We start from the raw sequence: 27,822 nt of genomic DNA on the forward strand, positions 1-27,822 counted from the left end.
TACACAGATCTCACACTTGTCAGAGACACCGTTTGAAGCCCAGGTGCATAGGACCTGCTAGTTAGGGAAGGATCACTTGTTTGTTAAAGTCCAAAAGTGGGTGTGGCCCGTACGGGGATCGAACCCGCGACCTTGGCGTTATTAGCACCATGCTCTAACCAACTGAGCTAACCGGCCTGTGTACAAAGGTCGGCATATACCCACATACCCGATTCTACACTGACAGCTCTTCAGTTATGGACCTGCTACAGCCTTGCTTTTGCTCCTTCTCTTGTTGACCACCACTGTAGTGGACACCCTTCCATATCCATTTTGGGCTCTGCTTTATAGTGGTTCAGACATTGTTCTATTGACTCTTCCACTTAGTAGTATCTGTATCAGAAGAACCCAACAAGAAGACAGACATCCTCCTCTTCTTTTGAGGCCGTTATACAGGCTTGAACCTCACTAAATAGACTGGATAATTGTCTGAGGGCTACATAACTCTAAACAAGTGGCATAAAGCTGGCAACACCACTGAATAGCAGACATACTAAATTGTCCATGGCTGTGTTCGATATAACCTTGAGAAGTGATAAAACCTTGTGCAACGAGTAACTACTGTGTGTCTGTGATAAATGTAACCAAAGAGTGTAAAACATGACGTTAAAATCCAAATGAACAAACAAACAAACCCAACAAGTTAAAATAACCCATCATGTGTTCTGTCCAATATTTACACAGTGCTGGTTGCCAAATAACACATTTTCACCTGCATTCAGCCTTTTCTTTCCTGTATACCAAAAACAGTCGCCATTGCAGGTCTACAACACGTTACAAAAACACTTGGGACACTTTATTTTTGCTTTCTTTATCTTGCCGGTGCCAACTAAAATAAATAAATAAAAACTTAAAATTGAAAAGCAAGTGTTTAGGTTCATTCATCATCTTAACACATATTACAAACTAATCAAGCTCGTCAAATTTCAGACATTGTTCACGTAAACAAAAATCTCAAGTGGAAGCACAAGATTCATTTATTTATAGACGGTGCTGTTTATGGTTTTACATTTAAAAACATGAACAGTTAAAAAATAACAACAAACACAACAACAACAATTTAATAATAATGTCACAAATCTGTACCCAAGCAACAAGCTGTAATTTATCTAGCACCACTAGATGGGAACGATATCTGTACAACATTTTGAACTTCACTTTAAAAGTCAGTTCAGTGTGTTTTACTGTAGTAAGAATAGCTCCACATGTTTTATATGTAGTGTTTATGGTATTTAAGCTGGATGGATAGATGGAAGTTAACATGTAATCTAAGGTGACTCTTAAGTTTATTTGCTGCTGTTGGCTTATAAAGTTTTACTGAACAAACTGACTCGTATTTTGGCACTGATATACCTTCCTGAATGGTGATCTGCTTGGTTGACACAACTAGCACAAACAATTGTGGTCTACTACCCACAAGCGCTCTGTTGTACTGCACATGCGCTGAATGCTACCATCCTGAAACTGCTAAAGTTTCTAAACCTTGGAACTCACACCGGCTCCCAAAAGAAACTTGCCATTTGCTGAGTAAATAAAGCCAAAAAGAGAAATACACACACACCTTCAGACTTTAACATCTCAGATGCCACTGAGATTTGAACTCATACCGCTGGATTCAGAGTCCAGAGTGCTAACCATTACACCATGGAACCGTGTCATTACAAAACTAAATGGCGTAAAGATTCACCATTTGCTGAGTAAATAAAGCAAAAAAAAAAAAATACACACACACACAACTTCAGACTTCACTTTTACATCTCAGATTTTTTAAACTTACGTGATTGATTTAATTCTGAGGTAATTTAGTTTTAGGCAGTAAATAAAAGTAATTTTAGTTAAACATTGCCACCCAAGTATCAAAATAACAAACTATTCCACTGTTAAACTGCACTGAGTTAAGTTTAGGATTCAGTTGGCCGGTAGATGGCGCTGTAAACAATGATTTGCCTTTTGGTGTTACAATTTGGCATAGAGCAGTCACATGTGGAACACTATTTTATACTCAGCATTGATAACAGTGTTTTTACATAAATAAAACCAGGTTCCACCGAGATTTGAACTCGGATCACTGGATTCAGAGTTCAGAGTGCTAACCATTACACCATGGAACCACAAAAGAAGAACCCAGTACAAAGGTTAATAATTACACCATTAGCTCCACATGTTTTATGTAGTGTTTATGGTATTTAAGCTGGATGGATAGATGGAAGTTAACATGTCAGACATCCCAAGTTGCAAAAACTCATTTCAGGGAGCTAAAAAAAAAAGCTAAAACCCTCTCGCACACAGCAAAGGATTATGGGTGATAACAGAACTTTTTGGAGCTGCTAACTGAGCTACTAAACTAACTGTTCACGTCACAAACTCATTAATGTGTACTACATAGTGCACTAGATAGTGTGCAAGATAATTGATTTATGTTCCCTACATAGTGCACTAGATTGTATATTAAAAAGGAATTTATGTTTTTTACTTAGTGCACTAGATAGTGTACTAGATAATAGACTTATGTTTCTTACATAATGCTTAAGGAAGCATATCAGTTAACGGATTTAGGTTCCCTACATAGTACACTAGATAGTATTTTAGATATGTATTTATGTTCCCTACATAGTGCACTAGATAGTGAATTACAAAATTAATTATGTTCCCTACATAGTGCACTAGATTGTATATTCAATCATAGATTTATGTTCCCTACATAGTGCACTAGACAGTATATTACACAATTGATTTATGTTCCCTACACAGTGCACTAGATTGTATATCAGATAACGGATTTAATATGCGATCGTATTAATAAAGTCTGTGTCACCTTTGTGTGTGTGTGTGTGCACGCTCTTGGCCGCTCGTTCTAGATTCCGGGAGATTTTATCTGAATTCCGGGAATCAGAGAGCCGCTATGTATATGCGGGAGACTCCCGAAACTTTTTCTGTACTTTATTTTACAAAAAGCCAGAGTGTACAATGAGAGGGGGAATTATATTTCTTATTATATAATTGTTTCTCAACAAAAACCCCAGACTTCATTAGTTTATTACATTAATAAAATTACGTTATATTCACCTATAAACTGTAGTGGGTTTTCACTGCACATGATGAACTAATAAACACAAAATCATTTATTAGTCAAAGCAAATTGATGATACATTCACCTCATAAATCATGATACACTGCTCTTCCCTACATGAAAGTAAGTACAAAGTATCAGTATCGGATCGATATCGGCGATACTGGCCCTGTATTTACTTGGTATCGGATCGATACCAAATGTTGCAGTATCGCACACCACTAATGCAGCCCAGCTAGCCTTGTAATTGTGGCGCACTTCCGGCGCAGCTCCTGCCAGCCGAGCCTGCCGCATCTGGTTCAGTGCCGGCAGCCCGTGTCGGCTCTGACTCTTTTTGAATGACTGCCCAGAATCGGGCCAAATACACTGGCCCAAATCCGGATACCAGATCTCCACTGACTCTCCCATAACTGGGCCGGAATAGCCCCCGAAACACTGCGATACTATTTATTTACCGTTTTCTTCTCCTTTCCCATCCTCATAGATAAAATAGTAGATTTATACTACAGAATAACTACAGATTGTGCAGTAGAAAGTATTTTATTAAGATAATTGCAGCAAGTACTATAATAATAATAATCAGAATATTAAAAAATAATAATCAGAATATTATGAACAAAATGACAACTATATGAATATTGTATATATAAAATAACATATATACTGCCTGGCCAAAAAAAAGGTCACACTCTCTAATATTTGGTTGGACCGCCTTTAGCTTTGATTACGGCACACATTCTCTGTGGCATCGTTTCCACAAGCTTCTGCAATGTCACAACATTTATTTCTGTCCAGAGTTGCATTAATTTCCCCCAAGATCTTGTATTGATGATGGGAGATTTGGACCACTGCGCAAAGTCTTCTCCAGCACATCCCAAAGATTCTCAATGGGGTTCAGGTCTGGACTCTGTGGTGGCCAATCCATGTGTGAAAATGACGTCTCACGCTCCCTGAACCACTCTTTCACAATTTGAGCTCAATGAATCCTGGCATTGTCATCTTGGAATATGCCCGTGCCATCAGGGAGAAAAAAAATCCATTGATGGAATAACCTGGTGGTTCAGTATATTCAGGTAGTCAGCTGACCTCATTCTTTGGGAACATAACTGTTGCTGAACCTAGACCCTGACCGACTGCAGCGACCCCAGATCATAGCACTGCCCCCACAGGCTTGTACGGTAGGCACTAGGCATGATGGGTGCATCGCTTCAGCCGCCTCTCTTCTTACCCTGATGCACCCATCACTCTGGAACAGGGTAAATCTGGACTCATCAGACCACATGACCTTCTTCTATTGCTCCAGAGTCTAATCTTTATGTTCCCTAGCAAATTGAAGCCGTTTCTGCCAGTTAGCCTCACTGACAAGTGGTTTTCTTAAGGCTACACAGCTGTTTGAGTTCCCTTTGCCCTTTCACCAAATGTTTAAGTGATCGTCGATCACGATCATTCAAGATTTTCTTTGAAGATGATGCCCCCCCCACTGTCCTTCCACTTTTTAATAATGCGTTGAACAGTTCTTACCCTGATTTTAGTAGTTTCAGCATCTCCTTAGATGTTTTCTCTGCTTGATGCCAATAATTTGACCCTTCTGAAACAGATTAACATCTTTTCCACGACCACAGGATGTGTCTTTCCACATGGTTAACAAATGAGAAGCTACTTACTGCATCAGTTAGGGTTAAATAACTTGTTGCCAGCTGAAACATAATCACCCATGAAGTAATTATCCAATAGAAGGCTCTTACCTACTTGCTTAGTTAAATCCAGGTGGTGAACTTTTTTTGGCCAGGCAGTGTAATTGCATATAAGAATAATAATTATAAAAGTGAACAATATTGTAAATATAAATACTATACTATGCATACACAATACTACTAAACATACTACTACTACTACATCTACTAATACATCCTATATACATACCATAAATATTTATCACACACATATATATAGAGCAGATCAAGGAGTGTCGCAACTCTCTCTATCTACGGCTCTGGGCCTAGCCGCTGTCCGGTGGGGATGTTACGGGTCTTTTGCTGTGCGGTGGTGGAGGTGTGGGAATAAAAGCACACGACAGGGTCGAGTCACTTTAACTGTTTAGTCAGGACTTCAATGAGCGTTACAGCACTTTAGACTGCCGAGCTCCAGCATCCGAACTTCAATGCTGGGAACATAAGGCGAGTCTCATATACAAACCTAACTGCAGAACGTCCAAACGCACATGTACAAACCTGGTGCTGCATTCTGATTGGTTGAGCACGCGTTTCTACGAGCACCAGCCAACCCCAGCCAAGCCAGATGATTGTGCTAGCTGGGTATTCAAACTGGCAAAAGCCCTGAACTCACCTTTTTTTATATTTTAGACATGCTGTTTCTTACATGTATTTCTTACACGCCTTATCTGTGTTTTTTAAAGCTTTCTCCATTTTGCACGTAATACTAAACTAATGTTTTTATTTTATCGGTGGTTGTGATAAGCATTTATTTTAAGGTGAACTATACGGCACTAGGACCCAGCAGCACTGTTATTAACAGACTTATGGTCCTGTATATTTCTGGGCGGTACCGCATGTAAACTCTAGATGTCGCTGTTGCACCACTTTCTAAAATACTCCACCAGGACATACTGAAGCTCTAATAAGCTTTAATAAAGTTTTAGTGCGCATTTAAACCCTGTTTTACGGTACGATTACTTGTGATATCCACCGCTTTTCCTTCTATTTGTAATATATTTGTTATATTCTTTATTGTTTCCACGCCTTGTTTTGTATATTGTGTTGATTTAAACAAAAAAGTTTAGATGCGCTAACTTTTATGCAAATTTTTTTTTTTTTTAATCACACGATCCGCTTATTTCCATTTACGTAACATAAATCATCTACATCCATTCCTTTCTCCTAGAGGTGCTGATGTTCTTGTTCATGCCCTGGTCACATCTCAAATTGATTATTGTAACTCTTTTCTTTTTGGTCTACCTCATATGGGAGCTAGAGCTTTTAGTTACTCTGCCCCACATCTCTGGAACTCTCTCCCTCCTGACATTCGCACCATTGATTCATTCCCTAGTTTCAAAACATGCCTTAAAACGTATTTCTTTAAACTCGCCTACCCTTAATCTGTGTAATTAATTATGTACTGATGTTTTTTATTGTAAGGTGTCCTTGAGTGTTTTCAAAGGCGCCCATAAATAAATTGTATTATTATTTTTATATGTTGGCACAGATGTAACTTATATAACTTGTGTTTCACACATTTTCATTGTTTGGTTTATACAACTTGGTACAATCAGTTTTGTACAATCTGATGTTTTCATATACTTGAGCAGTTGCTACAGTCTGGGCAAATGGCCACCTATCCAGTCTAGAATTAGTATTGTTATGGTCATTTATGTGTCATTTATGTATTTTGCTTGTTATTGCTTGATTGCTAATAAAATATCTACATATTGAACCTTAATCCTCGTTCTCATTATTGATTCCTGAAAGCTTCTGTCCTGTTTTTAGATGAATAAAAACACGTCCCAGTCAGTGTACTGAAGAGCAGAGAAGGCTACCGCTAGCCAGGTCTTTACCTGTTTTAGTTCTGGTTTGTAGCGACTGGTGAGCGGTCTGTACGCTGGAATCAACATAACAGAGGTGTGGTCTGAGTACCACAAAGTCCACATAGGAGTGAGTAAACTGACATTGTTATATGAGAGGCCGTGTAGGCCATAATTCTGAGATGAATTCTCTCACACACACTATCATACTCTCTCTCTCTCACACACACTATCATACTCTCTCTCACACACCATCATACTCTCTCACACACACTATCATACTCTCTCACACACACCATCATACTCTCTCACACACACCATCATACTCTCTCACACACTATCATACTCTCTCACACACACCATCATACTCTCTCACACACACCATCATACTCTCTCACACACACTATCATACTCTCTCACACACCATCATACTCTCTCACACACACTATCATACTCTCTCACACACACCATCATACTCTCTCACACACACCATCATACTCTCTCACACACACTATCATACTCTCTCACACACACCATCATACTCTCTCACACACACCATCATACTCTCTCACACACACCATCATACTCTCTCACACACACCATCATACTCTCTCACACACCATCAAGGTGTTAAAAGGAGGCCAGGAAGGAGGACAGGAAGTCAGATTGGCTTACAGCTGTAAGAACAGAGCCTGCACATAAATTGGTCTACAAAAAACATTTAAATCTGGCAGCAGACCTTTTAACAATGACTACACTTTTGTTGAGCTTTGTTGAACTAGCCATGATATTTCTACTTTCTACCTTTTTTACAAGGTCACTTTGGTTTGTGGAAATAAATGGTAATGAGGAGGACATGTTTTACTATTTTTGTCCATGACAATGAGATGCATTTAGAACATTGAAAGGAAAACTGACAGCATGGGACATACCAGCATGATTCTGGAAATATTATTTTGTGAGCTTAATGGATAAACACTGACAACTTTTTACTTTCTTTTAATTAGCCCGCAGTTAGAAGGAGGTGACAGTCAATGAAGTTTGGGTGCACTGGAGGCACATTATGCATGTTTTTGTTCCCTAAAAAATTTATAGGAAAACTCAAGATCAGTAGAAATTAGACATAGGGATATATTTTCTCCAAGATTACCTCCAACAATCAGAACTGGTCATCCTACATAAACAAATTACCTTCGGTTTGTCTCTTGAAATTCGTTGCTAAAGAATAGCTGTATGCTTTGGAATCATCAGGAGGAAATTATACAGGCACAAATAGCAACTTCAAATTGGTTAACTGACGTGTGTGTGTGTGTGAGAGAGAGAGCATACAGCAATGTCTGCGACTTTGGCTGACATTGTTAATAAGATTCTTCAAATCACCCCAAATGCAGATGAAAGGTACGTGCTAGGAGGACAACAGTCTTGCAACATCAGAAAACAGCGCTGGCATGCGCTGCAGGTGCTGGACCCAAATGGACATGCCTTCCATCACGGGTGTGCAACTGGCCAAAGAATTTACAATGTTCAAATTCCAAATTAGTTATGGTTATTAGAGTTATTTGTGATAGTAATTAAAACGTCATAATGTATTTCTGATAAATGAAACAATGCAGTAATGTAAAAAAAAAAAAAAAAAAAAAAAAAAAAAACGAGGACACCCCATATAATATTTAGATATTTATTATCAAGTTATGGACAGGTCAGGAAATCACTATTATACTGGTTAACAAAGATCTTGTCCCAAGCAAACAAATGTTTCTTATTTATTGTTGCATGCAGAAACCAATTATTTCAGAACAGTCTCAACAGCAAATAATCTGTCACTCAGGTGGATTAAGGTATCCTTAGTCCTTGTAGTCATACAATGACTGGTGTGGTACTTCTGTGGTCACTAGATGCTGTTGTCGTGTCAACCTCCACACCACTGTCCTCTAAATCTGTGGTGACAAACTAAAAACAAACAAAACAAACACACACACAATGCATTTAGAAAATGTTGGGGGTTAGCCTATTGCCAAACCATGAAATCTAAATGCTACAAATTACTTATTATTATTAATAATATGCAATATAAACATACTGCTTACATTATTTTTAAATAACTTACCGTAAATGTGTCATTGTCTAACGTACACTGCCTTTGATGTAAATGTATTGTGAAAATGTATTTAGTTTCTGGCCCTCGTGCAACTTTGGTGAAACCAGTTTGTTTCCTCATGCCATCAAAAGTTTAATACTGAAATCACAAAAATTGAATTTAGTTTCAAAACCAGTCTATAGCAATTCACCCAATCAAATATTTAGAGAACAGTTACTCAAGAGAGCTTGGTCTCAATCTATAATGAATTACATTTTCTGTAATAAAAGAAAGATAACAAACTTTAATAGTGCAAGTGGCTAAGTTAGAATGAGCACTGAGACAGATTTTGAAATGTTAGACTGTAAGTCTGTAGCTTTCCATGTGCAGCAGCTTGTTTATGATTGTGTATACAAAATGAATCTATATTTTATTTTACTTATGAAGACCTACATAGGGAAGAGTCCAAAAGTTCCATGTAATTCGACTCGAATGTAGTGACACAATAATGTGGAGCAACTATAGCCATTAAAACGATAAAGTAATTTTATTTATTGTTCTTTAAGAAAGCTTCCAAAACAAAGTTTCTTATAAATTTGCTTTATGAGAACTCACTTACTTAGTTTGGCATTACTAGAACGTTTAAAACGTGTAATTTGCAGACGGTCCCTTACAAAGACGAATATTTATTAAATATCCCAATCTAAACCCGACTCTATCAGAAGCTAAATGAAGAGGTGAATGATGTAGTGAACTCACCTGTCCCCTGACTCTGGAGCCTCTGCTCTCTGTGGTTGAGGCTGATATGGAGCTCGCATCACCTGGCTGATGATTCGGATATAAAGCTTCACCGCATTTCTTCCTCCGTGGCCACGTTTAGACTCCTGTCGGCCTGTCCCCATTAAATCCACATTTCTGACATGGATGTGGCAGTGGTGGAAAGGTTTAAAATGTTGTTAACAGGCCGGTGGCACCATTGATCCTCTCTCGGTCCACTATCCTCTCCTATCAGTAATAATGAGGAAGGCGGGACATGTCTGTGAAATCCCGCGTCTTCTACCAATCAGGTACTGAGAATTTAATATTACTTCCGTTTCAATCAAACTCGTTTCCGTTTCAATCAAACTCTCTCACACATACAACTATTCTCATTCACATGCACTATCATTCTGTCTTGTATTCACTATCATTCTGTTCCATAAACATGATTATTTGCATTCACATACACTATTTATTACGCTTACCAATGCTATTATTCTGTTTTACATATAAAAATATTCTCTTACACATATAGTAGATTTTGTTTTACATACAGTGTTAACGTCCCTTACACAGACTACCAAACTTACAGTGTATCACAAAAGTGAGTACACCCCTCACATTTCTGCAAATATTTTATTATATCTTTTCATGGGACAACACTATAGAAATAAAACTTGGATATACAGGGGTTGGACAATGAAACTGAAACACCTGGTTTTAGACCACAATAATTTATTAGTATGGTGTAGGGCCTCCTTTTGCGGCCAATACAGCGTCAATTCGTCTTGGAAATGACATATACAAGTCCTGCACAGTGGTCAGAGGGATTTTAAGCCATTCTTCTTGCAGGATAGTGGCCAGGTCACTACGTGATGCTGGTGGAGGAAAACGTTTCCTGACTCGCTTCTCCAAAACACCCCAAAGTGGCTCAATAATATTTAGATCTGGTGACTGTGCAGGCCATGGGAGATGTTCAACTTCACTTTCATGTTCATCAAACCAATCTTTCACCAGTCTTGCTGTGTGTATTGGTGCATTGTCATCCTGATACACGGCACCGCCTTCAGGATACAATGTTTGAACCATTGGATGCACATGGTCCTCCAGAATGGTTCGGTAGTCCTTGGCAGTGACGCGCCCATCTAGCACAAGTATTGGGCCAAGGGAATGCCATGATATGGCAGCCCAAACCATCACTGATCCACCCCCATGCTTCACTCTGGGCATGCAACAGTCTGGGTGGTACGCTTCTTTGGGGCTTCTCCACACCGTAACTCTCCCGGATGTGGGGAAAACAGTAAAGGTGGACTCATCAGAGAACAATACATGTTTCACATTGTCCACAGCCCAAGATTTGCGCTCCTTGCACCATTGAAACCGACGTTTGGCATTGGCACGAGTGACCAAAGGTTTGGCTATAGCAGCCCGGCCGTGTATATTGACCCTGTGGAGCTCCCGACGGACAGTTCTGGTGGAAACAGGAGAGTTGAGGTGCACATTTAATTCTGCCGTGATTTGGGCAGCCGTGGTTTTATGTTTTTTGGATACAATCCGGGTTAGCACCCGAACATCCCTTTCAGACAGCTTCCTCTTGCGTCCACAGTTAATCCTGTTGGATGTGGTTTGTCCTTCTTGGTGGTATGCTGACATTACCCTGGATAACGTGGCTCTTGATACATCACAAAGACTTGCTGTCTTGGTCACAGATGCGCCAGCAAGACGTGCACCAACAATTTGTCCTCTTTTGAACTCTGGTATGTCACCCATAATGTTGTGTGCATTGCAATATTTTGAGCAAAACTGTGCTCTTACCCTGCTAATTGAACCTTCACACTCTGCTCTTACTGGTGCAATGTGCAATTAATGAAGATTGGCCACCAGACTGGTCCAATTTAGCCATGAAACCTCCCACACTAAAATGACAGGTGTTTCAGTTTCATTGTCCAACCCCTGTAACTTAGAGTAGTCAGTGTACAACTTGTATAGCAGTGTAGATTTACTGTCTTCTGAAAATAACTCAACACACAGCCATTAATGTCTAAATGGCTGGCAACATAAGTGAGTACACCCCACAGTGAACATGTCCAAATTGTGCCCAAAGTGTCAATATTTTGTGTGACCACCATTATTATCCAGCACTGCCTTAACCCTCCTGGGCATGGAATTCACCAGAGCTGCACAGGTTGCTACTGGAATCCTCTTCCACTCCTCCATGATGACATCACGGAGCTGGTGGATGTTAGACACCTTGAACTCCTCCACCTTCCACTTGAGGATGCGCCACAGGTGCTCAATTGGGTTTAGTCCATCACCTTTACCTTCAGCTTCCTCAGCAAGGCAGTTGTCATCTTGGAGGTTGTGTTTGGGGTCGTTATCCTGTTGGAAAACTGCCATGAGGCCCAGTTTTCAAAGGGAGGGGATCATGCTCTGTTTCAGAATGTCACAGTACATGTTGGAATTCATGTTTCCCTCAATGAACCGCAGCTCCCCAGTGCCAGCAACACTCATGCAGCCCAAGACCATGATGCTACCACCACCATGCTTGACTGTAGGCAAGATACAGTTGTCTTGGTACTTCTCACCAGGGCGCCGCCACACATGCTGGACACCATCTGAGCCAAACAAGTTTATCTTGGTCTCGTCAGACCACAGGGCATTCCAGTAATCCATGTTCTTGGACTGCTTGTCTTCAGCAAACTGTTTGCGGGCTTTCTTGTGCGTCAGCTTCCTTCTGGGATGACGACCATGCAGACCGAGTTGATGCAGTGTGCGGCGTATGGTCTGAGCACTGACAGGCTGACCTCCCACGTCTTCAACCTCTGCAGCAATGCTGGCAGCACTCATGTGTCTATTTTTTAAAGCCAACCTCTGGATATGATGCCGAACACGTGGACTCAACTTCTTTGGTCGACCCTGGCGAAGCCTGTTCCGAGTGGAACCTGTCCTGGAAAACCGCTGTATGACCTTGGCCACCATGCTGTAGCTCAGTTTCAGGGTGTTAGCAATCTTCTTATAGCCCAGGCCATCTTTGTGGAGAGCAACAATTCTATTTCTCACATCCTCAGAGAGTTCTTTGCCATGAGGTGCCATGTTGAATATCCAGTGGCCAGTATGAGAGAATTGTACCCAAAACACCAAATTTAACAGCCCTGCTCCCCATTTACACCTGGGACCTTGACACATGACACCAGGGAGGGACAACGACACATTTGGGCACAATTTGGACATGTTCACTGTGGGGTGTACTCACTTATGTTGCCAGCTATTTAGACATTAATGGCTGTGTGTTGAGTTATTTTCAGAAGACAGTAAATCTACACTGCTATACAAGCTGTACACTGACTACTCTAAGTTATATCCAAGTTTCATGTCTATAGTGTTGTCCCATGAAAAGATATAATGAAATATTTGCAGAAATGTGAGGGGTGTACTCACTTTTGTGATACACTGTACATACATATATTACTATTCTCTGTTACACAGATTATCATGAAAGCACATAATGCATGTTTAAGTAGCTATAGTTATCTGTGCAAGAGAGAATAGTGCTGTGTGTATGAGAGTATGATAGTGTGTGTGAGAGAGTATGATGGTGTGTGTGAGAGAGTATGATAGTGTGTGTGAGAGAGTATGATGGTGTGTGTGAGAGAGTATGATAGTGTGTGTATGAGAGTATGATAGTGTGTGTGAGAGAGTATGATGGTGTGTGTGAGAGAGTATGATGGTGTGTGTGAGAGAGTATGATGGTGTGTGTGAGAGAGTATGATGGTGTGTGTGTGAGAGAGTATGATAGTGTGTGTGAGAGAGTATGATAGTGTGTGTGAGAGAGTATGATGGTGTGTGTGAGACAGTATGATAGTGTGTGTGAGAGAGTATGATAGTGTGTGTGAGAGAATTCATCTCAGAATTATGGCCTACACGGCCTCTCATAGTTAATATCTGCTGTTTGAATTATTTTAGTAATTCTTGTAACTCATCTCTTAGTATTTTGTTTATTTGTAATGTTATGTAAATTATACTTTGTTTCGTTTAGAAGGCAGTGTACATATAAATTTATATTTATACTTTTTGTAAACTCCTTGTTTTAAATATCTCTTAAATCATATTTTTTTCTCCTTAGGGCCCAAATGAATTGTGACAATAGTGATCTCAGTTTTAGATCAGAAATAGTGATTAAATAAAAATTGAGATGTTTCAGTTCTAGTTCTCTAAAATATGTTCTCATGGCTGTTTGTGCTTGTTTACAGGTGATGGATGAGTTGGATGGATGATTCTTTAATCTGGCAATCACAAGTACACCACAGAACGGATGGAAAGCATTCTGTTCAAAAGTTCAGTTCTTTGGAGTCATAAAAAATGTAATGAGGCCACCAGTGACTCTGGATGAAGGTAAATTCAATATAAGTCATTACTCAAAATGTATTCAGCAGTTAGCACCCCTAGAGGCACCGCTGTCTAAAATATTTTAAAGCATCACTTTATTACTTATAATGAACTTCATTCATGAAAACACATCAATGTAATTTAATATTGTAGTTAGGTTTTTTTTTGTAATAACTCTTACAATTATATGTAAATACTGTAATATTGTGGCTCAGAATGCATTGTAACCAGCATGCATTGTAATGGGCATCATACACACATCAGCCGTAACATTAACACCACCTTAATCTACACTCATCGTCTATTTTATCAGCTCCACTTATCATACTGGAGTACTTTGTAGTTCTACCATTACAGTCTGTAGTCCATCAGTTTCTCTGCATGCTTTATCCCTCTTCCATCCTGTTCTTCGGGACCCCCAGAGTATCAACACAGAGCAGGTTTTCTTTGGGTGGTGGATTATTCTCAGCACTGCAGTGACACTGATGTGATGGTAGTGTGTTGGTGTGTGTTGCACTGATATGAGTGGATAAGACAGCAGTGCTAATTGAGTTTTTAAGCATCTCAGTTCCACTGCTGAGTCCACCAGCCAACAATGTTCTTTGGGCAGCATCCTGTGACCACTAATGAAGGACTAGTGCATGACCAACACAAACTGCAGCAAGAAATGAGCAAACGTCTCAGACTTTACATCTACAAGGTAGGAGTGTCTGTAGAGTGGACAATGAGTGGACACAATGTTTTAAAAACTCCAGCAGCACTGCTGTGTCTGATCCACTTGTACTAGTTCAACTCACACTAAAACACCACCACCATGTCAGTCACTGCAGTGCTGAGACAATCATTCAGTGAATTAATACCTGCTCTGTGTTGGTCCTGTGGGGGTCCTGACCATTGAAGAACAGGTGGCTAACAAAGTATGCAGAGAAACTGATGGACTACAGTCAGTAATTGTAGAACTAGAAAAGTACTCCAGTATGGTAAGTGGAGCTGATAAAATAGACAATGAGTGTAGATACAAGGGGGTGGTGTTAATGTTATGGTTAATCGATTTAAATAGCTAGCAAACAGTAATTATAAACAATTATTAACATTTATGGCTGAAAGAAGAATATCACAAACATATTTTTTGTTCCCTGGAGCCTAATTTATGTTTGAAAATCACTAAACTGGCTAATCACTGAACACAAACATTAGATTGTTGTTTGTGAATAGTACTTAGAAGGTTGACCAGATTACAGAGACTAACAGGAAATGTTACTTAAATGTTTGTTAGAAACTTTGTCTGTTTAAGTGTTAAAAAACACAAACAGACAAAACTGTTAGCTTGATGCTACAATACATTCTCATTAAATATAGAAATTTGCGTTATGCTTGCAGTAAAAACTTGATGAAATAAAAGTGATTTAAAATAATTTCTGGATTAAATACTGCTTTATTAGTAAATGATTGTTTTATAGCTGTTGAGTGTTAAGTCTTTATTTGCCACTCGACCCTGAAGCAAAACAGTTTATCAGTAATCAGTAAAATATCCCATGTGCTATTTTTATCACCCTCAACAAGCGGTAGTCTGAAGCCCCGTCTAAAGTCATGTCTGTTCATGAGAAATGTTGTGAGCTCTCAGGTTGGTCTAGAACTTTGTACACGTTTGGTGGTGTCTGTTTTATTCTGGGTAGATTTGAAGTCTGGGGGTTCCGGTGACTGAAGGTAAAATAAATGTGTAATTATTGTAAATCCTGTGGTGTGGCCAGGCAAAAATTAAATGAATTAGATATGACATATTGTAAAAATTCGGGAAGGGAAAAAATTGATTTTAAAAGTGATTTCAATTTCAGTAAGGCATTGCTTTTCTTTATATAGTGCAACAGTCCATTGAGCTTTTGAACGGCCTTCCAGCACTCTTCCCATCAGGAGTTGCACCACCACAGAAACTAGGACAGCCAAGTGAGGCTCTGTTTCATCTTCTCATGGTAAGTATTGTCAACTGTTATTTATTTGTTGTTTAGATAGTTTACTAAAAGTTTACTAAACTGCTTGCAAAGAAACTTTAAGTTGTGATTTAAATGCTGAATAAAGTTTGTTCTGTTCATGTCTGTGGATTATAGTGCCTTTGGTTTCAGTTTTTTCAGCCCTCTGAAAACGCTGCTGCTTTTCTTAGCAGATGCCGTCTATCAACCCCCTGCTTCTAACTGACCAGGATAACTGCATGATCAGTGTTGGGAAGAACAGTGACAACATTCCCTGAAGGCCTGCTGCACCAAGGTGTTTTGTATGTCATGGCGTACTATTACGCGCTGCAAGTCAGGTCCAGATTGAAGGACCCTTTTTATTATTATTTTTTTTATGTTTAAAGATGGTATATGAAGACCAAGCAATGTTGTTAATGTTGTAGACGTAGGGACATTGTTATTGGAAAGCCTTGACATCTAAGATTGACATGTTTTAATAGAATACTCAGAAGCTGCCTGAACATGCTTGTTATGTATTTGGATAAATCTGTCTTGTTCGCACACTTGTAATGTATTCATATCAAGCTGCCATGATGGCACACTTGTTAAAGTTAATAAAATTGATAGCAAAATTCAGATTTTCTGTTGTATTTTCGATAAATGGACTTGGTGTATGTTGTTTTACTTTGAGTATAAAGTACATTCCTCTCAGATTGCTAGCAATGCAGTCTTACCAATGGACTTATATGAGAGAAACAGACTTGTATTGAGTCTCTATATTTTTTTATGCATGGAAACGGAATTTTTAATGCTTATGTTATAATTAAAATGCTCTAATTTTCATATTTTCTGACTGGTTTTAAGGCTGGTTTTTAAGAAGTCTCACTAAGTAACATTTGCATACCACATTGGCAGATTTTTTTTTTTGCTTAATATAAGCATTTACATCTCATTTCAATATTTCTTTTGCTGTTTTAATAGATAGTTTTTTAGTGTGTTAATTATAACAATGTGAAGGTTTTTAAATTGTTCATTTCTTATTTTGAGAACTATTTTCTGGAGTGGATCTTAATTTAAGCTTTACAGTGTTAATTTAGGAACATTTTAAAGCCATTTTAGCTAAAAATATGTCCAAGCATTCTAATTTCAAGAATTTTTTTACCAAATAAGGTTTTATGAAAATGCTTAAAACAAGATTGATATGCTAGTTTAGCTGATTATGCTAGTTTTTGAATTATTAATATGAAATTAGAGCAAATGAGTTTTACTCAAATCTAGCCATAATACCTTAAATCAAGTAATTTCTTACTAATTTTAAGATTATAAGATAATTTATAGCACAAGATATTTTTTCTTGTTTTAGGAAATCTTGCTAAGATAAATTTTCTCACTATACTGGCAGATAATTTTGCTTGATTTAAGTACCTTTTGTCTTGATTTGCTTTTATTTTTCTTATTTTTTTAAAGTGATTTTTTTGCAGTGTGCACAGAGTGTGGAAAGAGTTTTACTCAAAGTAGTGCCCTTAAAGTACACCAGCGTGTTCACACAGGAGAGAAACCGTATTACTGCTCAGTGTGTGGAAAGAATTTTGCTCATAAAAAGAATCTCAAACAGCATCAACGTATTCACACAGAAAAACTACAGTACATCACTGTTAAGAGTGTGGGAAGTATTTTATTGCATATTATGTTCTCCAACAACACCAGCACATTCACACAGGAGAGAGGTCGCATTGCTGTTCACTGTCTGAAAAGAACTTTAGTGAAAAGAATATCCTTTAAGTACACCACACCAGCGCATTCACATAAGAGGATGACCCATATTGCTGCTTATAGTGCGGATGAAGTTTTACTGGAAGCAGCATTTTTAATAGACACCAGTACGGTCACACAGAAGTTATGTTTTTGTGACTGAATCGTCTTGAAAAACACCAGAGCATTCAGAGGAGAAAATAAAATGATACTCCACTACTGCACGTACAGAAAAAGCTATGTGTACTTTCTTTTTCCACTAATATCCACTTGAACTGTTCTACTTCAATTATCAAATGTACATGATGGTATGAATATGATCATTAATCATTAAATGTAATGTGGTGTAATGTACCAACCTCAGATCTGAACCTGTTTTTGTTCTTTATTCAAATTTAATCTACTTTAATAAACACAGAACAACTTTTACTTTCAAGTGGAAGAATTTTACCCTGGTCTTTATGGTGTTTGCATAAATTCTTCATATTATGAATGCTAAGTTTTCATAAATGAATAGCCTCTTAATTTAACACTTCTAGGTCTACACTCTAAAATTCTAGTCTTTAGATGATTTCCACTTAGCAAATAATGAACCGTCCTCAACCAGAATGTACATGAGAAGGTGTGAATGGAGCAGGGTCGGGCCTGGTTAGTACTTGGATGGGAGACCGCCTGGGAATACCAGGTGCTGGAAGCTTTTATCCACACACACCCACCTTCACTCCAAACCTCCTGTTACACACTGACCCAGCGGCTTGTTCTTCATCAAAGCTACACAATGAGACAAAGATCAGCTCATACTTTCATTCTTACTACAGTAAAACACATTCAACTGACTTTTAAAGTGAAGTTTAAAATGTTGTACAGACTTCGTCGTCATCTAGTGGTATAAGTGAAATGTTTATTTTGTACTTTGGTTTTATATTATTTGTACAAACATTTGTATCATGCAACTTTAAACCTGTAATAAAAGAAAAAGTGGGTGTGGCCTATATGGGGATCGAACCCACGACCTTGGCGTTACTAGCACCACGTTCTAACCAACTGAGCTAACCAGCCTGTGTACAAAGGCAGGGCGTTTACCCACATACCCGATTCTACACTGACAATTTAATAATAATGTCACAAATCTGTACCCAAGCAACAAGCTGTAATTTATCTAGCACCACTAGATGGGAACGATCTCTGTACAACATTTTGAACTTCACTTTAAAAGTCAGTTCAGTGTGTTTTACTGTAGTAAGAATAGCTCCACATGTTTTGTATGTAGTGTTTATGGTGTTTAAGCTGGATGGATAGATGGAAGTTAACATTAGAGGTGGGCGGATTGATCCAAATATCGATAATATCGATACCAACGCTGGTATTGATATTGAGCAATACTCGTGTAAAAAGATCGATACTCAAGCTTTTTTTCTCTCCCGCACGCACTGACTGCTGCGCTCGCGGATTCATCAAAGTCTCTCTGTATGTAAGAGTAGCGCTGCGCTGTGTCACACAGCACGGAGCAGATCCCCCTCCCCCCCTCTCTCCCCCCCTCTCCCCCCCTCTCGTCTTTTGTTGTTGCACCGTCACGTGGCTCAGCGGCGCCAGCCAAACAGCCATGCAGGTAGGCTCAGCCTGACCCGCCCACTCAGCGCTCTCCTCAGAAAAAACAGAATAAGTTTGAAACTGTTTACAGTATTTGTTGTGGTGTGTTAATTTTGTTGTTTGTCAGCCCTCTACCTCAGGAGATTTTGTTTTAAGTTGTGTTGAGTGATATTTTTTTACACTCTGTTTATTTAAGAAAAAACAGAATTGCACTGAAAGGAAGAAAATTCCTTATTTTTTATTGTTTTTCCTAAGAACAATTCTATTTAAAAAAAGAAACAAAGAAAGAAAGAACTAGAAAAGATGTCTAGTGAGGGGAGAATTTTTATTTTAATTTTGTATTGTGGTTTCTCCTTTTCTACCTCAAAAAAGATTTATTGTCCTAATGTTAAGGCAAACCTTGTTTTGTTACTGTTCCATTGTTTCTAAACAAAAATGTTGATTGTGATAATAAAGTATTTTGTTGTCACGTACAATGTTTGACGAAATTCTATCCTAGGTCTTTTGGATCCTTTGGATCTTTGAAGCTTAAATATTAAAAAGTATCGGTATCGGCGATACTGGCCCTGCATTTACTTGGTATCGGATCGATACCAAAATTCCCGGTATCGCCCACCTCTAGTTAACATGTAATCTAATGTGACTCTTAAGTTTATTTGCTGGTGTTGGCTTATAAAGTTTAACTGAACAAACTGGCTCATATTTTGGCACTGATATACCTTTCCGAATGGTGATCTGCTTGTACAACTTGCACAAGTAATTGTGGTCTAAATTTAGAACCCAGTTGGCCGGTAGATGGCGCTGTAAACAATAATTTGCCTTTTGGTGTTACAATTCGGCATACAGCAGTCACATGTGGAACACTATTCTCTACTCAGCATTGATAACAGTGTTTTCACCTAAATAAAGCCAGGTTCCACTAAGATCTGAACTCGGATCACTGGATTCAAAGTCCAGAGTGCTAACCATTACACCATGGAACCACAAAAGAAGAATTGAACACAAATAATTACACCATTAGCTCCACATGTTTTTATGTAGTGTTTATGGTATTTGAGCTGGATGGATAGATGGAGGTGAACATGTCAGATATCCCAAGTTGCAAAGTTTCAGGGAGGTACCCCACCCTCAAAGAAAAAAAGCTAAAACCCTCTTGCACACAGCAAAGGATATGGGTAATAACAGAACTTTTAGGAGCTGCTAACTGAGCTACTAAACTAACTGTTCACGTCACAAACACATTAATGTGTGCTACATAGTGCACTAGATAGTGTGAAAGATAATATATTTATGTTCCCTACATAGTGCACTAGATTGTATATTAGAAAATAATTTATGTTCCTTCCCAGCTAACACAGAACCTTCCCGTAACATTAGATTTTGGTTCCCCTATGGTTATTTTTAGGGAACCATCCCATAACGTTATGGTAACGTTCTATGTTCGTAAAAAAAAAAATCAGCGCTGTTCCCGGAACGTTCCGGGAACTATGAAACCTAATGTTCTCTCATGTTTTTATGAAAACTAACAGAGAACGTTATCTAAAAGTTGCCATAACCTCCTGAGACCCGAGCTTTGATTTTTTTTTTTTTTCTATTCCTTTTGTTTTTAACCTTATTAGTTGGGTAGCACTGTCGCACACTGTCACAGCAAGAAGGTCCTAGATTCGATCCCCAGATGGGGCGGTCCGGGTCCTTTCTCTGTGGAGTTTGCATGTTGTTGTGTGGGTTTCCCCCGGGTGCTCTGGTTTCCTCTCACAGTCCAAAGACATGCAAGTGAGGTGAATTGGAGACACTGAATTGTCCATGACCGTGTTTGATATAACCTGAATCTCGTGTAATGAGTAACTACCGTTTCTGTCATGAATGTAACCAAAGTGTAAAACATGATGTTAAAATCTTAATAAAGAAACAAAAAAACTTTATTAGTTTTCTAGTACTTTTGCTACCACTAGATGGCAGACAAAAGTGTCCACTAATGGGGACAATTGGTCTAAGTTTAGCAGGTCAATAATTTTAAGGTTACGGGAACATTAGGGGAACGTTCCCAGAACTATAATGCACAACCAAACGGGAACGTTCTATTTCTGTAAAGAAAACTTTCCTGGGAACCAAAGGGGAACCAAAATGATCCGTTCCCAGAACGTTCTGGGAACCAAAAATTGTTAGCTGGGTTACTTCAGTTTTAATGTTGTACTGTACTTCGTTTTAAGCCAGATAAGAAGTGCAATGAAAGGAATTAATTTAGTTTTATTATATTATTGTTTATGGAAAAAAAAAACTTTCTATGAAAAAAGAATTGACGTTCTTTAATATTTTTCTGTACTTTATTTTACAATTAATATCGGCGATACTGGCCCTGTATTTACTTGGTATCGGATCGATATCAAATTTTGCAGTATCGCACACCACTAATACAGATGTGCTAATGGAGATGTTTTACTGCTAAGCTGCTGTTCAACTCCAGTCCAGTTGGTGACGCTGGTGCGTCTTAAGTTGTTCTGCCAACCGCCATTAAACATCATAAGAAGAACAAGAAGCTGCTGTGTTTGTACTGTAGAGCCTCATCTGTAAGTAAAATATGTATTTAATTATAACCCTTATATTTAATTATAACCACATTTTAATAATAATAAAACTAGAGTTCATAATAAAACATCACTGTGAGGATTTGAGGAGCTTTAACTCCAGTTTTATTTAAACACACAAACTATTAGCTGCTCCGCTAACTGTTAGCATCACACATGATTCAGTACTGATGAACCGATTCATTGAACCGATCCAGCAAAATGAATCAATTGAGCGGAACTGATTGAGTTTCTTCATGATTAAATCTCAGTTTTATATAAACACGTGATATTCTTAAACTTTGTTTATAGTTGAACTTTGTTTACAGTTGAACTTTGTTTACAGTTGAACTTTGTTTATAGTTGAACTTTGTTTACAGGTGAACTTTGTTTACAGATGAACTTTGTTTACAGGTGAACTTTGTTCATAGCTGAATAGTCTGTCAGTCTATTAGATCTTTAATAATGCAGTCAGCAGAAGAGGGAGACGTCACCCCTGTAGATCTACAACATGAAGAATTCCAGAAGAAAATAATACAAAAGGAGGATGATGATGATTTTTTCTGTAAGTAAATATAGAGCATGATGCCACTTTTTCACCAGACAGTATGGTACAGTTTAGTGTAGTACAGTACAGTAGTATAGTACAGCTGCTACACTCCAGTCTGGATTTAAGTTTTAATCTAACTAGGATTTATTTATGATTAGGAACTAGGGATGTCCCGATCACGTTTTTTTGTTCTTGATCCCGATCCCGATCTTTAATTTTGATCCTGATCCGATACCGATTCTCAAACCGATACTTGTATTTTCTAGATATTGTCTAGATAAGAACTAGATAACACTGTTTACACAGTGCACACTTCAAGTACATTACAGTTATTCAAATTAATCCAGTGTACATGTTTAACAACTGAATAGCTCTGCAGTGCTGTAGGAAAAAAATTGCCTGCATCCAAGCTATTGCTTAATGTTCTTTTACAAAATAAAAGTAAACAAACCAAGTGCAGCATTGTAGTAAAAATGAAGTGAGATAATTACAGTTTCACTTTGAACTTTATATTCAAAGAACATAATTCTGTTTAATGCAGTGATACACTAAAAATGAACAAAAATCTCCACTCACAAGTGGTGTAGCAGCTTAACTTGAATATAAAAAACAAATAAGTTACTTAACAGCATTACAGTAAAACCTGAATACCACAATAAAATGGAAAGTCACTCTTTTGTTATGAAGGAAAGCCAGTTCTTAAAGTGCTTGTATTGTGACAATGGATTGATGGACGTTTCTACGCAAAGTGAGTGTGTTTTGACCCTTTGGGGCTTCCATAGCGCATGGGATAGCGTGCTCGGCTCTGGCTGTCCGCTATTCAGAACAGAAGAAGTTAACAAAGTGTTTTGCTCTCGACAATTAGTGAATATACCGTGTATTTTATTTCTTTATTAAGCGAGTGCATCACTACGACACTCGGTTACATAACTAAGCCAATCAGAGAGCTTGATACTGAGATGTCGTTCAGTCTTGTAACACGTAAACTCGTAAAAGCTGTATGTTATGGTCCTGAAGTTTTCATACTCGGATTAAAAGTTATTGTTTTGTAAACCGGAGTGATCCTTGACTCACACACCATATAAATAGTAAAATTCTACAGTAATGAACGCAGCTCTGCTCCTACCGCCTCGTGAAACGCTCGCATTACAGACATTACACCGCTGTTGGACTCATTTCACTTTCCAATTTAAAGTATTTCCACACAGCGGACATGCTGACGTAAAACAAAAGATCGGGTTATGATCGACATTACTAAAGCCGATTTCCGATCAGTTAAAAATGCCTTGATCGGCCCCGATCCCGATCTGTGAGATCGGATCGGGACATCCCTATTAGGAACCAAACCCACAACCTTCAGTTTCCTCCAGTTGTTGAGTTTCTTCTTCTCATATTGATGAATTTTAGGTGAAGTCACTTTAATCCCTGCAGAACTTGTGGCTTCTGTGGAACTGCTCTTCTCAGAGGACCAACAGTGTGGAGGTTTCCAGATGAAGCCTGTGAAGAAAGAAGAACCTGAAGATAAAGATGAACTCAGTAAGACTTGAGCAAAATCATTTCTCCTTATTTGGTCGTGTCTGAATTTCTTGTAATATTTTAGTATATTTAGTGCAGAAGTGAGCAGGTGAGTGAAATGAGGAGACAGAAGATAAAGAAGATTAAACAGATCATGCTGACTGTACCGTGTTTACACTAGTATATAATTACAGAGTAATGCCAGGTGAATACAAGTGGCTGAATGATTGGGTAATGAATGAGAAGAAATAAAGTCGAGTATATAAGCTGATATATTCAATATATACGTGATTGTTTGTGCTGATGGTCCTGGAGAGATGAGTCTGCACCTTCCATCCAGATCTTAACTGTCCTCCTTTTTTTGGAAAGTGTTGCAGGCCTGAAATGCAGGAATGGATGTTTATTAATAAATGAAATGAAGTTGAGCAGATAAAAGATGAAACATCTCAGCTCCATCCTGTCTGACATCAAATAAAAGTCAAAGTCTGTGTTTATATTATTATTCGCTTCTTCCATACTGTCCCAACTGTTTCTGATTTGGGGTTGTATTGTTATTATTATTATTAAATCTGCTGAAACCCTGTTTAAACAAAGGTTTATAGGTCGTGTTTTTGACAGATAGTATAGAAGTACGTGTCTGTTAGTTCTAACTTAAGTGCTTAATAAAGAAGTTGGTCGTTACTACCAACAATAACAAACTTATTTTTCTTCTTTCACAAAACAAAGAAATTTCAGGTGAAGGAACCTCGATCCCTGTGGAACACGTCACCTCTGAGGAACACCTCACCCCAGAGGACCAACAGTGTGGAGGTTTCCAGATGAAGCCTGTGAAGAAGGAAGAACCTGAAGATAAAGATGAACTCAGTAAGATATTTTTTATCTTGAGTAAAATAAGATTTGGATTGAATAGAATCAGAGGAACCTGGGATGAAGCATCATACAGTGAAAGCTTGTATTGTGCTCATGCAGATCAGTGTGAGCAGGAAATGATGAATGCAGGATGAATCACGTTACAGGACTTTAGCATCAGATCTCAGTTTAACAATTACTAACAGTATTTATTATTTATAATGTTATAAATGTATTTATTATTTATAATGTTATAAATGTATTTGATTATTTATCATGTTATAAATGTATATTATTATTTATAATGTTATACAGTGGGGTCAAAAAGTATTTAGTAAGCCACTGATTGTGCAGGTTCTCCTACTTAGAAAGATGAGAGAGGTCTGTAATTTTCATCATAGGTACACTTCAACTATGAGAGACAAAATGGGAAAAAAAAAATCCAGGAAATCACATTGTAGCATTTTTAAAGAATTTATTTGGAAATTATGGTGGAAAATAAGAAAATAGATTTGGTCACCCACAAACAAGCAAGATTTCTGGCTCTCACAGACCTGTAACTTCTTCTTTAAGAAGCTCTTCTGTCCTTCACTCGTTACCCGTATTAATGGCACCTGTTTGACCTCGTTATCTGTATAAAAGACACCTGTCCACAGCCTCAAACAGTCAGACTCCAAACTCAACCATGGCCAAGACCAAAGAGCTGTCGAAGGACACCAGGAAGAAAATTGTAGACCTGCACCAGGCTGGGAAGAGTGAATCTACAATAGGCAAGCAGGTTGGTGTGAATAAATCAACTGTGGGAGCAATTGTAAGAAAATGGAAGACATACAAGACCATTGATAATCTCCCTTGGGGTCAAGATCTCATCCCGTGGGGTCAAAATGATCATGAGAACGGTGAGCAAAAATCCCAGAACTACACGGAGGGGCCTGATGAATGACCTGCAGAGAGCTGGGACCAAAGTAACAAAGGCTACCATCAGTAACACACTACGCCGAGAGGGACTCAAATCCTGCAGTGCCAGGCGTGTCCCCCTGCTTAAGCCAGTACCCCAGGCCAGGCCCGTCTGAAGTTTGCCAGAGAGCATATGGATGATCCAGAAGAGGATTGGGAGAATATCATGTGGTCAGATGAAACCAAAATGGAACTTTTTGGTAAAAACTCAACTTGTCGTGTTTGGAGGAAGAAGAATGCTGAGTAAACACCATACCTACTGTGAAGCATGGGGGTGGAAACATCATGCTTTGGGGCTGTTTTTCTGCAAAGGGGACAGGACGACTGATCCGTGTTAAGGGAAGAATGAACGGGGCCATGTATCGTGAGATTTTAAGCCAAAACCTCCTTCCATCAGTGAGAGCATTGAAGATGGAACGTGGCTGGGTCTTCCAGCATGACAATGATCCCAAACACACCGCTCGGGCAACGAAGGAGTGGCTCTGTAAAAGGCATTTCAAGGTCCTGGAGTGGCATAGCCAGTCTCCAGACCTCAACCCCATAGAAAATTTGTGGAGTCTGTGTTGCCCAGCGACAGCCCCAAAACATCACTGCTCTAGAAGAGATCTGCATGGAGGAATGGGCCAAAATACCAGCTACAGTGTGTGCAAACCTGGTGAAGACTTACAGGAAACGTTTGATCTCTGTCATTGCCAACAAAGGTTATGTTACAAAGTATTGAGCTGAACTTTTGTTATTGATACTTATTTTCCACCATAATTTACAAATAAATTCTTTAAAAATCCTACAATGTGATTTCCTGGATTTTTTTTCTTATTTTGTCTCTCATAGTTGAAGTGTAGCTATGATGAAAATTACAGACCTCTCTCGTCTTTCTAAGTAGGAGAACTTGCACAATCAGTGGCTGACTAAATACTTTTTGGCCCCACTGTAAATGTATTTGATTATTTATAATGTTATCAATAGGGATGTAACGATACACTCTGCCCACTGTAACGTCTAGTTCGCGTGGGGAGGCCCCTTGAAGAGATTATTGGTGCCTATTTACTTGCCCTGTCGTCAGTAGAACACACACACGAGTCGACCAATGCAGGTAATGGGAGTATTTATTTGGCACAGGAGCACCCACACTTCCATTCATCACAATCCGGATAGCAGCAGCAGTAGAATAAAACAGTCAGGCTACAACCCGAGCTAACACCATGCATGCTTCTCTATCGCTGTCTGATACTCTCTCCAAAATGCGCATGCTCATACCCCTTAAAGGGAACGTTACATATTCCCCCCCAGCAAAAAAAAGGCTGACCCCAGCCGTCAACAAACAACTATACAGGGATCAACACAAATTGCAATAATATACAAACATGACATAGCTGGACATAGGAAGTAGAGCCACATGAGAGGTTTACAATGCATTGAGAAAAAAAAAATACAATAAAAAAATATACAAAAAAAAAATACAATACTCCAGTACCTTTTTTTTTTTTTTTTTTTTTTAACTTGAAAATCATAGATTTGTTAACATAGCCATAGAACAAAAATACATAACATTATTATAACACAAACATGGGATTAAAACAATTTGCCCTCAAAAACAACAAAAAAAAAAATCCAGTCCGTTAATGTCGGTCTTAGTTCAGGTAGTCGTCACCCTATGTCGAGGTCTTGGTCTAAGGTCATATGAGTGAGTAACAGAAAACCCAAAGTCTGTCACCTGCAACTGATTAGGTCTGTCCGTACCAGTAATAGTGTGAGAGTCCAGTTTTAACTTAAGGTCAGTGCAAGTCTCAAGACCGTCTGAGCGACCAACTCTACTTCTCAGTCCGTAAGAGTGAGTAGTAGGTACTTCACTGTCCTCAACAAACATATCAGCTAGCGATTGTGACAAGTCACCTTGACTAGAGCTAAGGCACTCTGGTTCGCCTGAAACTAGTGTACCCTCAATAGTAGCTCGTTTAGAAATTTCTGATTCAGCCTCAACACAATAAGGACTCAAACAAACATCATCCCCCTTACCTGCAGAGTTCTCCTGACTAGCAGTCAAGTCTGACATGAGGCACGTTTGTGACTGCGTGTGAGCTGTAGACCATGTACGAAAAGGTTGCAGGTTAACGACATGAACAACACCCACGTCAGTGCCGTCCTCCTTTGAGAGACGGTAGTTTACCTCAGAAAGTTTTTTAACCACTCTGTATGGGCCACTATAAACCGGGGCCAGTTTAGCAGT

General features: G+C 38.7%; 3 non-coding genes across 3 annotated transcripts; all 3 read right to left on the reverse strand.

The window, feature by feature from the left end:
* Positions 1 to 103: 103 nt before the first annotated feature.
* On the reverse strand, positions 104 to 177 carry trnai-aau (transfer RNA isoleucine (anticodon AAU)). Its single transcript has one exon. It is a non-coding gene; the product is annotated as a tRNA-Ile (tRNA).
* Positions 178 to 2,078: 1,901 nt separating this feature from the next.
* Positions 2,079 to 2,150, reverse strand: trnaq-cug (transfer RNA glutamine (anticodon CUG)). Its single transcript has one exon. It is a non-coding gene; the product is annotated as a tRNA-Gln (tRNA).
* A 16,405-nt stretch (positions 2,151 to 18,555) lies between these two features.
* On the reverse strand, positions 18,556 to 18,629 carry trnat-agu (transfer RNA threonine (anticodon AGU)). The gene has a single exon. It is a non-coding gene; the product is annotated as a tRNA-Thr (tRNA).
* Positions 18,630 to 27,822: the final 9,193 nt, after the last annotated feature.

The sequence above is a fragment of the Trichomycterus rosablanca genome, chromosome 14 (genome assembly GCF_030014385.1).
Source record: "Trichomycterus rosablanca isolate fTriRos1 chromosome 14, fTriRos1.hap1, whole genome shotgun sequence".
NCBI classification, from domain to species: Eukaryota; Metazoa; Chordata; class Actinopteri; order Siluriformes; family Trichomycteridae; genus Trichomycterus; species Trichomycterus rosablanca.